This window comes from Podarcis muralis, chromosome 16 (genome assembly GCF_964188315.1).
Source record: "Podarcis muralis chromosome 16, rPodMur119.hap1.1, whole genome shotgun sequence".
In the NCBI taxonomy this organism is placed as follows: domain Eukaryota; kingdom Metazoa; phylum Chordata; class Lepidosauria; order Squamata; family Lacertidae; genus Podarcis; species Podarcis muralis.
The window spans coordinates 6,153,690-6,167,650 of NC_135670.1; positions in this window are offsets into that span (position 1 = coordinate 6,153,690).

Sequence of the window (13,961 nt, forward strand, 5' to 3'; positions counted from 1 at the left end):
CTCAGCCTCCAGCGAATCTGCTTGCAAATGAAAGCTGTTGCTGATGTTTGGGAGATAATGACAGGTAGGCTCTTTATGTAAGAAAGGAATAGATGTGTTCCATCGCTTTGCTTACTCTGCTGCGCATGGGAACAGTGCCCTCTCTAGGGGGTGAGAGAAGACAACAGCGTGATCCCAACAGCAGAACCTGCGTGACCTGTAATGCAGGTAGTGATTCCGGGAAGATTTTTAGCAAATGAGTCAGTTGCTGGCTCTGCACACCTTCTTTCACTGGCATGCCACCAAAAACAAAGAAGAAAGGTCAAACCACAAATATGGAATAAGTGAATTTGTTGTGGTCAGTGACTCCTGTGCTGTCACCAAAAGAATGCATCACAGGTAGATATCAGTAAAGGTAAATGGACCCCTGACCATTAGGTCCAGTCGTGGCTGACTCTGGGGTTGCGGTGCTCATCTCGCTTTATTGGCCGAAGGAGCTGGCGTTTGTCCGCAGACAGCTTCCGGGTCATGTGGCCAGCATCACTAAGCCACTTCTGGCAAACCAGAGCAGCGCACGGAAACACCGTTTACCTTCCCGCCGGAGCGGTACCTATTTATCTACTTGCACTTTGACATGCTTTCAAACTGCTAGGTTGGCAGGAGCAGGGACCGAGCAATGGGAGCTCACCCTGTCACAGGGATTTGAACCGCCGACCTTCTGATGGGCAAGTCCTAGGCTCAGTGGTTTAACCCACAGCACCACCCGCGTCATATCAGTAGCAGGTGGCTGAACAACAACAGCAGCAACAACAAAACACTACCAAATGAATTCCTCACAGTCACAGGGCTCTTCCAGGTGACCTATAATAGAATTATAGCATCACAGAACTGTAGAGTTGGAAGGGACCCCAACAGTCATCTAGTCCAACCCCATGCAATGCAGAAATCACAGCCTGTTTATTGATCACTAGCAGAAAGTAACCAGCGTTGCTCAGCAATTCCAAACAGCAGCAGCAGCAGGAAAGATTTATAAATGAATAATGGGATTTGTTGTTTTCAAGGGCTATGCACCCCCTTATCACGACCCAAGCTGACCTGGGAACATCCAAACAGGATCTGGCCCCAAATCAATTTGAAGGACATGGCTAATATTCTTCCATGAAATTGGCAGGGAATAACTGCCTGCTGGCATACAACCCCAAATTTCATCACTTTGCTCCCACGATTTTCCGAACTAAGTGTCCTGCAAATGGGTTTGTTTTCTCTGGAGTCAAGTAACACAGAAGCGAGCATCAAACATGCATTCCATTCCATTAGTTTTCCAGAAGTGGCTTTTGTACCACTTGAAAACTCACATATAAAGTGGAGATGAACAATTAGGGAAAACATTGGGGAAAGGGGATAAACTACCATGTGAATGCAGTCAGAGTGCTTGAATCCATTTTAAGGGCACAGATCTGAAGCTCTGGTTTTTGCTTGAATGCCTCCCTCAAAATAATAATAATAATAATAATAATAATAATAATAATAATAATAATAATAATTCTTATTTATACCCCACCCATCCGACTGGGTTTCCCCAGCCACTCTGGGAGGCTTCCAACTGAATATTAAACAGAATAAGAAATCAAACATAAAAAAACAAGTGATGACCGTGAGATTCCCATGGAACAACTAAAGACTAAGGACCTGCTCTCCTGGGGTGAGAGACTGGGAAAGATAAGAAAAGGTCCCAGGAGAGAATTGAGAAGGTCTGTCCTTTTTTTTTGGGGGGGGGTGGAAATTTAGACTAAGTTTTCTACAGAAAGAAGATGATGCAATTCTATACCATTTCGGCACTTCGGATACCTCCCTGTTGATTTTCCCCTCCCTTATTTTTCCAGAGGCTGTTGTTCAATGTGCATTATATTGTACAGCTGCGACCGAGTTAAGTAGGTAATAACTTAATGTTACAAGACTCAGCAACTGACAAGTGTCACCAAGTTTATTGTTGGGGTGCTATTGTGTATCCTTTGACGTTGCTACTTAGCATGTGTTCATTATATTCATTGTGGATTAGGTACTATGTATTGCTGATTGTTACAAATTGTATTTATATAACTGTTTTGATTCTTTTTATGTATAGTATGGATATCATATTATGTGTTTATATAGTGCTGTTATGTTTTGTGCTGCAAACTTTGGCTGAAAATTGTGTATTCCATCAGGCGTATGCAGGCAATTAAGAAGACATCTTTCCATAATAGCAGATTTTTGGTTATAACTTTTTAATGTGTTTCCCCTCATTGTATGGTTATATATATATATATATATATATATATATATATATATATATATATCTGCTCTGATATGTTTAAATGAATAGTAGCAGAGGGTCTTCTCAGTGGCTGCTCCCAGACTTTGGAACTTCCTTCCTAGAGAAGGTAGACTGGCTCCCTCTTCGTTGTCTTGCTGGTAGGTGAATATGGTTTTATTCTAACAGGCTGACTGCTTTTTAAAGGAAAATGCTGTACAGTGGTACCTTGGGTTACAGACACTTCAGGATACAGACGCTTCAGGTTACAGACTCCGCTAACTCAGAAATAGTACCTCGGGTTAAGAACTTTGCTTCAGGATGAGAACATGAATCATGCGGCGGCAGCAGCAGGAGGCCCCATTAGCTAAAGTTGTACCTCAAGTTAAGAACAGTTTCAGGTTAAGAACGGACCTCCAGAACGAATTAAGTTCTTAACCTGAGGTACCACTGTATTTTAATAAATTTGGTTTGTAAATCATTTTAATTCTATTAGAATTTAACCATGTTTAACAATTCAGACATGTTTAGCTTTTGCATTTTATCATGGTCATTTTAATTCGTGTAAGCTGCTCTGAGTCCCAGTCTGGAAAAGGTGGGGTATGGATAAACTACTCTGTTGTTTTTTGACAAAGAGTAGTATGTAATGATGATGATGATGATGATGACGACAACAACAACAACAATAACAACAACGATGCCCTTTTCAGACATTCTAAATTTAAGCTCACTCAATACATGAAGGGAGTGGGGGGTACAAAAATGCTAAGACTCCTCCCTCTCAATCCTCATGAGTTAGAGAGCAAAGAGATGGAACAGTTATCATTCTCCAAAGCTGGAAGGCAAAGATATGAGGAAAGGTATCTCCTGTACGTGTCGGCCTTCACAAACTCCCCATTCAGTTTCAATTTTGATTCATATCTAACTTCTATGAACCTACCCAGACCCTTCAGTATTCATCTGAGACTCTGTCCCAGGTGGCCCAGCTGAGGGAAGTTTGGAGTGTGATGACAATGGAAAGGGACTTTTTAGTGGTGGCTCCCTACTTGTTGAATTTTCTCCCCAGTTAGGCGTACCTAGCACCATTATTAACACACTTTTGGTGCCAGGTGAAAATGCATCTCTTCTCCCAGGCATTTGATGGAATATAATTATTTTGCAGTTTCATGATTATGTCTTGTATCCAATTTTAGTCCTACTCAGAGAAGACAAATTGAAATTCAGAAACACAACTAACTTAGATCAATGAATTTCAGCAGGCCTCCTCTGAGTAAGTCTTAGCGGGATTCAACCCTATTCGACTTCGCTGCAGGTTCATTGAGTATCTTACAAGTTATTGCAAGTATTTTTCTTCTTGTTGCTTTTTTCATTTTGTTCTGTCTTATATTTGTGACTTGCTGTGAGACTCCTTATGTGGCAAGCCACATAACAACAACAACAACAACAACAACAACAACAACAACAACAACAATAACAATAACAACAACAACTATCTGATATGGGCAAATACAGTGTGTATGTGTATGTAGGTATGTGAGAAAGATCACATTCACACCATAAATGATGCCACTTAAAACAGCTTTAGCTTAGCTTTTAATTGTTCTTATTTTATCTTGTTAAGTTGCTTTGAGAATTTGTTTGTGCAAAGTGACTAATTACTATTATTTCATTTATTCATAGCTCAGCTTTCTCTCCAGAACTGGGACTCAAGACAGCTCACAAAAATTAGAAGAAACACAGATAGTTAAAATATATAAAAGATAATGCTTAAAAATGTAATGAAAATATGGAATTAAAATGATGTGAAGACAAATATATTAAAAAGAGCACAGTGCTATTAAAAGCCCTTTCCTTAAAAGTAGCCAGTTCTTCAAAGCCTCCCACAATAAAACAGTCTTCACAGGGAGAAGGATAGTTAGGTCTAGCCTTTCTTGGAAAGGGGTTCAAAGTCTAGCAACCACCACAGAGAAGGCCCTGTCCCACTTCCCCACCAAGCAGGGGAGGCAGGATTGAGAAGAAGGCCTCCCCTGAAGATCTTAGAGCCCGGCCAGGTTTGGAAGGGAGACTATGGTCCTTCTGATAGCCTGGGTCTATGCCTAACAGATGCCAATGCTAATAAATGCTAATGCTAGTGCTAAAAACAACAACAATAGATCAACAACACTGCACTCGTTATTAAATTATTAGTCATGGGTTGAAAATGGCCTCCTGTTATAGGTATGCAAACCTTAATTGTCTCAGGGCCATGCTAGTTCCTTGCCCTGCTGACAAATGACAATTTTCAGATGGCAAATTTCCATGTCTCCAGTTATTTCCCCCACTCAAATTCCTAATTGCTTGGTAAGAAGGATCATTTGACGTGATTAATCGTTGCTGCTGAACTTTTTTTTTTTATCATCATATTTTATTAATTTTTCCATACAATCATACCACATTACAATTTCTGTTGAACTTTTCAGTTTTTGACTTCCCTCGGCTTTTCTGCCAATCATTCGAATTTGGTTTCTTTAAATACGCATTTCCAAATTTTTATATTGCCTTTATGCCTTCCCCCCTCTTATATTTTACTTTTTTACAATATTTCTTATTTTATCACAGAGCTTCTCTAAATGCCACTAACGTTATTGCTGCTGAACTTTTATCCTGATGTGCAGGTTCATCTAAGATCACGACAGCTCATAAATCTAACAGGATAAATTCACCCCTGAATGATGCTTAACCATATCTAAATTCCACCCCACCAAAAATTGGGCAAGATTAAGATCTCAGGTTCTCCCCGAAATTAATCCCATTGAAGTTAATCCAGGCCTGGAAAAAAAATCATTGGGCAACTTCAAAGGAACGCCTATCTGAGCACCATCATGCTCATACACCTGGCTGCCTAGACCAGATAGGCAACCGCAAGAGTTATCTAAGGTGACAACACGTCAAGATGAAACCACGGTGTTCAAAGCAACACCTGAGTCCAGTGTTTCATTCCATGCAGATTCTGGTTCTTCATCTGAAGGAAGAACAGCATAAGGCATAAGAAGATCCTGCTGGATCAGGCTAACGGTCCATCCAGTCCAACGCCCTTTTCTCACAGTGGCAATCAGATGCCTGTGGGAAACCAAAAACCAGGACCTGAACACAAGATCAACTCTAGCCTCCTGCAGTTTACAGCAACAGATATTCAGGAGCATTGCTGCAGAGGCAGAGCTTAGCCATTTGGATTAGCAGCCAGGGATAGCCTTCTCTTCCATGATTTTGTCAAATCCTCTTCCAAAGTAATCTAAATTGGTGGCCATCCCTGCCTCCTGGGGTTAACAAGTTCCATAGCTGAACTATGCACTGCATGAATTACTTTTATCTGACCTGAATCTTCCAACTTTCAGCTGCAATGAATCAGTGGCGTAGCGTGGGGGGTGCAGGGGGGGGGGCCGGCCGCACCGGGCGCAACATCTGGGGGTTAGGGTTAGGGGGCGCAAATCCACGGGTTAGGGGGCGCAAATCCACGGGTTAGGGGCGCAAATTACTTGCCTTGCCCCGGGTGCTGACAACCCACGCTACGCCACTGCAATGAATTACAGAAATCATTTATAACATGGAGCTGCTTCAGAAGCTCTGGAGAGGCAGTGTGAAAGGTAGAATTAGTGTAGAGAATTAGTGTAGACCTGGGGGTCAAATGCATCCCTCCAGACCTCTCTGTCTTGCCCTTGGGACTCTCTTTCTAGGCCATAATCTTCGGCAGCCCTGCTTTACACCTTCCTTGAAATTTTTTGGCCTGGTCTGAATATCCTCGAACTCAGATAATGCCTCTTGGATGGAAGATTAGAGAGGGGTGCGTGTGTATGTATAGAAACTGACTTCACAGATAATTATCTCAAACAAACAACAGGTGTGCACCCCAGTCCCAAGCTCTGAATCGATAGCCATTCAATATGCAGCCTCTAAGCTGACTGTGGACCAGCGATTCAGAATGGCTTTCACTGACACTTTTGATTGGGAAACACGAAGCCACAGAGACAGAAGTGTGGTTTTAAATGGGGGTCAACACATAATGGCCACATCTGTGCTATACATTCAATATGGGACATGGGTGGCGCTGTGGTCTAAACCACTGAGCCTCTTGGGCTTGCCGATCAGAAGGTCGGCAGTTCGAATCCCCGCAATGGGGTGAGCTCCCGTTGCTCTGTCCCGGCTGCAGCCAACCTAGCAGTTTGAAAGCACACCAGAACAAGTAGATAAATAGGTACTGCTGCGGTGGGAAGGTAAACGGCGTTTCTGTGTGCTCTGGTTTCTGTCACGGTGTTCCATTGTGCCAGAAGCAGTTAAGTCATGCTGGCGACATGATCCGGAAAGCTTTCTGTGGACAAACGCCGGCTCCCTCGGCCTGAAAAGCAAGATGAGCGCTGCACCCCATAGTCGCCTTTGACTGGACCTAACCATCCATGGGTCCTTTACCTTTTTTACCTTTATACATTAAGAATATTTTTAACATTCCTGGCTTCTCTCAAGGAATACTGGAAGATGTTTGTTTGTGGAGGGTGCCAAGAGTGCTTTAATAATAAGTACCTCTTTCCCGGGGACTCTGATTTCTGATTCTGTGATCCTAGGAATTCATTGAGACTTCCTCCTTTTTACGTGCACTTAAAGATTGCAACCTCAGTCTCTTAAGCAGTTTGCCATGCTAAGTATTAGACACATGAAAGCTTCTATGATGCTTTGCAAGGTTTAATATACAGTAAAGTGGTAAGCAAGTGATAACATGGACTCTTGAAATTGAAGTGAGAACAGAACAAGCAGGTATGATTACACATCAGATTACACTTTCAACCACAAAGTTTTACAACAAATCAGACATAAATCAGCTATAAGAGACAGTATGAATAATGTAATCTCATTTTTTCCCCTCATTCAAAACTTTAGGCTTTGCATCAGATTTTTGTGGCCAACGAATGAAAACGAGGGGCAAAATCCATTTTCACCATAGTGAAGAAAGCACATGCTTTAGTCTGAAATTTTATATACAAACTAGCTTCACCAATCTCAATGGGTCTTACTTCTGAGTAGCCATGGATAGGCTACCACCAAAAATCTCTTTTCTAAGAATAAGTATGTGTTAAAAGTGGTCCATGCCCTTCTAAAACATTGCCAACACGAATAGTATTGAGATATGCCAAAACATGAGGTCAACTGCTCTTTTCAAGTTTCTTTGTAGTATATATTTAGGGTGTAAATTTATGAGAATGTAGACTGGATCTTTTAATCGTCAATATATTGAGGATTTTATTATCTAGAAAGATAGTCTCCCCCAAGAGCACCGGGATCTGGTCAAGAATTTTGCCTGAAAAAGGGAGGTTGGCAACTGGTCAGTAGTTTACTTAGGTTCTCAGAATTTAGGGGTGCTTTCTTAAGGGCAGTCTTATCATGTATGGATAAAATACCTCTTTTTAAGAAAGCATATATGTAAAAGAACATATATGTTCTTTCAACAAGTTAGAATTAGTGCCCATAAAAATTAATATGGAAAATTAATATGGATCTGCCATGGTTGGGGGTGTGAAATTAGAAGAAAGTTCCTTCAAACGACAAACAACAAGAAGATCTGTCATGTTTAAAGCTGAACTTCAGAAGTTTTAGCCCTCAACAGTTCTAGGTGACATAACTTGAGGTTGCGGGGGCTTCCAGAAGTCCATGCAAAATAGCTCATCCGTGTTTCTTTATTTCTTTGTTTCCTTGGGTTCCTCTGTTCCTCACTTAGAGCCAGGGATAAGGCAGCCCCATCCTGGAGCGGTACAGCATTGCTATGCTTGAACCATATCCAGAAGTCGGTTCCTCCTCTGATTCCAGTTCGAAGGGAGCTTCATAGAAAAAGGCAGAATATCTCCCACCACCACGAGCACAAGGGTTGTGATGTTGAATGCGCAAAGGCTGGTTTGGGCAATAAAGAGCAGGTCCCGGGATGGTCAGTACAAAGGGTGGTGGCTGTACTCTGACCGTGGATGCAGGACAGGATGCATGGCATGAGTGTCTTCCGGACATATTGTTTCCTGATGAAGGCGACGCTGGAACAAGACACCAGGCAAAAGAGTAAACATGGATGTTTTTGCACTCATTAAAGCATCTAAAATTTAGTATTTGGGGGACAGCATTTGGGCTTCCTTTGGGAATATCAAATTTGAAAACTAAAGTTTCTAACACTGAAGGCTGCTGAGTAAAGCTAAAGGTCCATTAGGTCCAGTCATGGCCGACTCTGGGGCTGCAGTGCTCATCTCGCTTTATTGGCCGAGGGAGCTGGCGTACAGCTTCCGGGTCATGCGGCCAGCAGGACTAAGCTGCTTCTGGAAAACCAGAGCAGCGCACAGAAACGCTGTTTACCTTCCCGCCGGAGTGGTACCTATTTATCTACTTGCACTTTGACGTGCTTTTGAACTGCTAGGTGGGCAGGAGCAGGGACCGAGCAATGGGAGCTCACCCTGTCACGGGGATTCGAACCTCCAACCTTCCGATTGCCAAGTCCTAGGCTCTGTCGTTTAACCCACAGCGCCACCCGTGTCCCGCGTAGTCGGCTATCAAGCTACACAGACAATGCCTGGTAAGATTTCAAAAGTTGGAAAGCTGATGACCATTGAACACAATACTAATATACTTTGTCTCTGATTTCTTCACTTCGTTGTTGTTGTCTTTCCAGTCAATGGTGAGCCACTATCCAGCAAGGCAACTTTGGTTCAGATCCACTTTCTGCCCAAACTACAATAGTGGGTATTGGCTAATCACACTCTCTAAACTTCATCTACCTCATGGGGTTGCTTCAAGACCATATAAAGCATTGAAAGTAAAATGTTTTAGAAATAAACATTGTCTAATTTTGAAATTGTTGTTAATCCTTGTTAGTCAAGGCAATGCCTAGACTTATCTATCCTTCCATCTAAATATAAGTGTCTTCCCTCTAAATCTATGACTAAACTAAAATATATGGGGCACGCTTGTCTTCATGCTGAGATGCTTCCATCACCGACAAAGTTGCTGTGAAGTTATAGAATGTCTACCAGCATTCTAACTTCCAGAATGGGTGGATGTTAGTAGTAGAATGAGACAAAGCAGCATTGCAGAGAGAGGTGCAAAACAGAGTTTGTAGAGGGAGCAAAAACCATTTGGGAAGCAACACAAGGAGGCAGATAACCTATATAGATATGAGGTACAGTGGCACCTCTAGTTATGAACTTAATTCATTCTGGAGGTCCATTCTTAACCTGAAACTGTTCTTAACGAGAGGCGTGCTTTCGCTAATGGGGCCTCTTGCTTGCTGCTTCACCACTGGCACACAATTTCCGTTCTCATCCTAGAGCAAAGTTCTTAACTCGAGGTAACTCTTCTAGGTTAGCGGAGTTTGTAACCTGAGGTGTTTGTAACCTGAGGCGTTTGTAACTCGAGGTACCACTGTACCTCTTTGAGAATGTACATAGTCTTATCAAAATGTTTTAGTCATGCTGCTGGCAATCCCCTAGAGCTCTATGTGTCCTACAGAAGTTCAATTTAGGCCTCATTTGGTGGTGATTCTATGGGCTAGCTAGTTTTGGAGGCAATTCTGTAGGGTAGCTAAGATCAGGGAGGCCTTCAGATGAAGGGCAGCTGAAATATTGATGTAGAGACTCCAGGGTATGGCGAGAAGAGGAGGTAGATGCATACAGGAATATTAGAACCATAGAGTTGGAAGAACCCAAAAGGGTCGTGTAGACCAACTCCCTGCAATGAAGGAATCACAGCTAAGGAGAAGGCGAAGGAGGAAAGCAAGTAAGGAAAACATGGTTAGAGATCTTCCGTAATTATTCTCAGCTATTTTCTTCTTAGATTTTGAAATTATCTGGTCTTCTTTCCATTGTGGAACCAATGCAGGAGGAGTAATCAGTTTAAATATAGAAATTGTTGTTGTTGTTGTTGTTGTTTAGTCGTTTAGTCGTGTCCGACTCTTCGTGACCCCATGGACCAGAGCACGCCAGGCACCTCTGTCCTCCACTACCTCCCGCAGTTTGGTCAAACTCATGCTGGTAACCTCGAAAACACTATCCAACCATCTTGTCCTCTGTCGCCCCCTTCTCCTTGTGCCCTCCATCTTTCCCAGCATCAGTGTCTTCTCCAGGGAGTCTTCTCTTCTCATGAGGTGGCCAAAGTACTGGAGCCTCAGCTTCACGATCTGTCCTTCTAGTGAGCACTCAGGTCTGATTTCCTTAAGAATGGATGCATTTGATCTTCTTGCCGTCCATGGGACTCTCAAGAGTCTTCTCCAGCACCATAATTCAAAAGCATCAATTCTTCGGTGATCAGCCTTCTTTATGGTCCAGCTCTCACTTCCATACATCACTACTGGGAAGACCATGGCTTTAACTATACGGACCTTTGTTGGCAAAGTGACATCTCTACTTCTCAAGATGCTGTCTAGGCCTGTCATTGCCCTTCTCCCAAGAAGCAGGCGTCTTTTAATTTCGTGGCTGCTGTCACCATCTGCAGTGATCATGGAGCCCAAGAAAGTAAAATCTCTCACTGCCTCCATTTATTGCATCCCAGTACAGCTTTCGCCACTCTTTTGTTGACTATGAGGGCCACTCCATTTCTTTTACGGGTTTCTTGCCCACAGTAGTAGATGTGATGGTCATCTGAACTGAATTATGCCTGTTGTCTTTGTCCATGGAGTTTTCTTGGCAAGGATACTGGAGTGGCTTGCCGGTTCCTCCTCCAGGTGGATCACGTTTGGTCAAAACTCTCCACTATGACCTGTTCATCTTGTGTGCCCTGCTCGGCATAGTTCATAGCTTCTCTGAGTTCTTCAAGCCCCTTCGCCACGGCAAGGCAGTGATCCATGAAGGGGAAAAAATATAGAAATACATTTCCAGAATTCTTCATATGATGTTCAATTTGTTCAATTTGTTCAATTTGTTCAATTTGTTCAATTTGTTCAATTTGTTCAATTTGTTGTAGCCTTCCATTCCATTTATTTTCCATGTGTGTGCCCACTAAAAACGTTCTCTGGGTGGCAAAATATCCACAAAATATTGAAATACACCCTCTAACCTTAAAACTATTTTCAACTTGGTGATGGAGCTTCAATGATTTCAAAAAGGGCCAAGTTTATGTTACCCAGGAGCCAATTCATTGATCTCAGGCTAAAATTTGCAGAAATTGTTATATACATATATTTGAAATTATTTTTTTTTGGTGTTTGTATTCCTAAAAGAAAATACATTATCTGGGAGATTCCAATGGCCATTGGGTGATACTTACAAAAGCTTACTACCACAAAGCCATATAGTAGCAGATTTAAACATAATTTAAAGGTTTTAAAGGTTTAAGACAAGGGTTAGGAAACGTTCAGGCTGGGCGACTTCCGGGTTGGCGCCATCGCCGAATGGCGGACTCCCTCCGAGCTCCGGAGGGAGCCTGCTCGGCAGGGGCTGGGTCCTACCGTGCCGGCGACGCGGGGACCCCTAAAAACCACGGCCACGGAGGCCGTGGACATGGAGACTCGGCTGGCACCGTTAGCGCCCTCCCGACTCGTGAAGGAGCCTTTTTAAAGGCTACGGATCGGGTGCCGGGGAGAAGCGTGGTGCTTTGAGTCCTCCGCTACCCCTGCCGAGCGAAGCCGCATGCCATTCGGCGGAGAAGCGCTGACTTCTTCCATTGAGAATTCGGACTCTTAACAACAACCCGTGAGTAATTAGGAAATCGGGTTCAAAAGGAGAAAAAAAAAATTTTCCCGGATTTGAGACGAGCGGGGGGGGGATCCAAAAAGGAAGTCAGTCCCCCTCCCTACTGTAAACATTCTAAAACAAGGATTGGGAAACCGAGGCCCAAAAAGAACGGTATTTTTGATAAAAACTAAGAATTCCATGATGGGAAACTACAAGAACTGTGCTGGAGGAAGAATTGAGGGAGAAGGAAAATGTAACCCCCCCCCCCCCCGGGAACCAGGGTGATTGAGGAGAGAGCCTGGTGAAAAGAGCCGGAGATTTTGACAGCTGTCAAAGTAGCTGTCAAAGTCGGAATTTTAAAGAGGACTTTATTACGAGGACCTTGCTGGTTAAATTTGCTACAATTTGTTACAACTTGCTAAGACTTGGATACAAAATGGCGAAAACTTGGATAACAACCGGACTTTTGGACTAGAGAAAACAAAGTTACAACAATCCCCCTAGAGGAACTTCGGGACTTTACAAAGATGGTCGTAAGCGGAAAAAACCTTCGGAATTTTACAGAACTGGTTATCTCCTGGAAAAGCTGCAAAACTGAAACAGTATTTTGTCTATAGGGTGTTCAGACTAAAGGAGACAATAGAATTTTCTATTGAAGAAAGGAAGGGACTGAACGCAAGTTTTTGTTCCTGAATAACAATAACCCCTGCAGAGTTATTAAATTTCTGAATTAGAACGTTCTAACAGCGGAACAAGAGGAAACTGGACTACAACTTGGAAAGAACAACGGGGGGAGCTTTATAGTTTTACAGTTTTAAGGACTAAAGACTAAGGAATTAACTTTAAAAATAATTCAAAAAAAAGAAAAAACCTGCAAGGAGTGGAGGGAAAAATGTGATTGATGGATTTAAGATTTCCAGGCAGACAACATAGATTGGTGGACAGGGGGAAATTAAACCGGGGAAGGGGGGGGGGAGAATTAGAATCCAAAGGCTCGTAACTATCTTTTGAATTGGTTTTCTTTTTTCTACTATATTTTTCATTCTTTATATTTCTATTCTGTGGGGTGTTTTTATTATAAAAAAAGGGGAAATTGTGGAATGAAAATGGGGTGGGCCTTGGGGAGAGAACTTTTGTCTTTCTATCAAGGGTATGGATGAGGATTGTATAAATTTGAATTTGAATAATGGGGTAAACAAATTAAGCTTTAAATTAGAAGTGAGAGCTTGTGGAGACAACAATATGAAAGGGGAATATGGTAGGGGTGGGGGAGGGGGGGAGTCCCAGAAAGTGGATGTATGAAAATAAGGTTTTAAATGTACTTTTATCTTTACTTTCTGTTATTTGAAAACTTTAATAAATATTATTTTTTTTTAAAAAAGGAAACGTTCAGGCTGAATACCACATTTTCTTCTAGACAACCTAGGCCATGAACCAGTGTTGCATTGGGCCAGAAGCAAAAACTGGCAAAGCAAGAAATGTAATTTGACTCAAATATCCCTCTTTATTTTCTAACCAGGCAAATTAGTGGCATTATCAGAATTCAAGGTCATGTTCGAGCTAGACAAAAACACTCAGGGTGCACCGCAGGACCAGTGAAGGTTGTGGCCTGGAAAATGTCCTGAGGACCAGATAGAGAGATCTGGGGGGGGGGCATATTTGACCCCCAAGCATAAGAATTTGGGAGAGCATTCCAGAGCTGAGTGCCATCCCTGAAAAGGCCCTCTCCTTAGCAGCTTTGAATACCTATGTGCCAACTTTGCCCTACATAAGCAATACTCATGCAGGCATTGATAATTCATTACAAAGGAATGAATCTGATTGATGTTTTGTGCAGGGGTTTCCTGATCTGCAGGAACGGATGTGTGCATGATTAAACTCTACACAAGAAGACTCATGAGACAATCTGCTCACAGTAATTGCTTTTCGTAGTGTTTTATCAATGTGCATCAGGACATAAAAAGGAAGGCGAAATGAACTGAAGGAATGAAAGGTTGTGTCAAAATCAGCATTCCCCCACG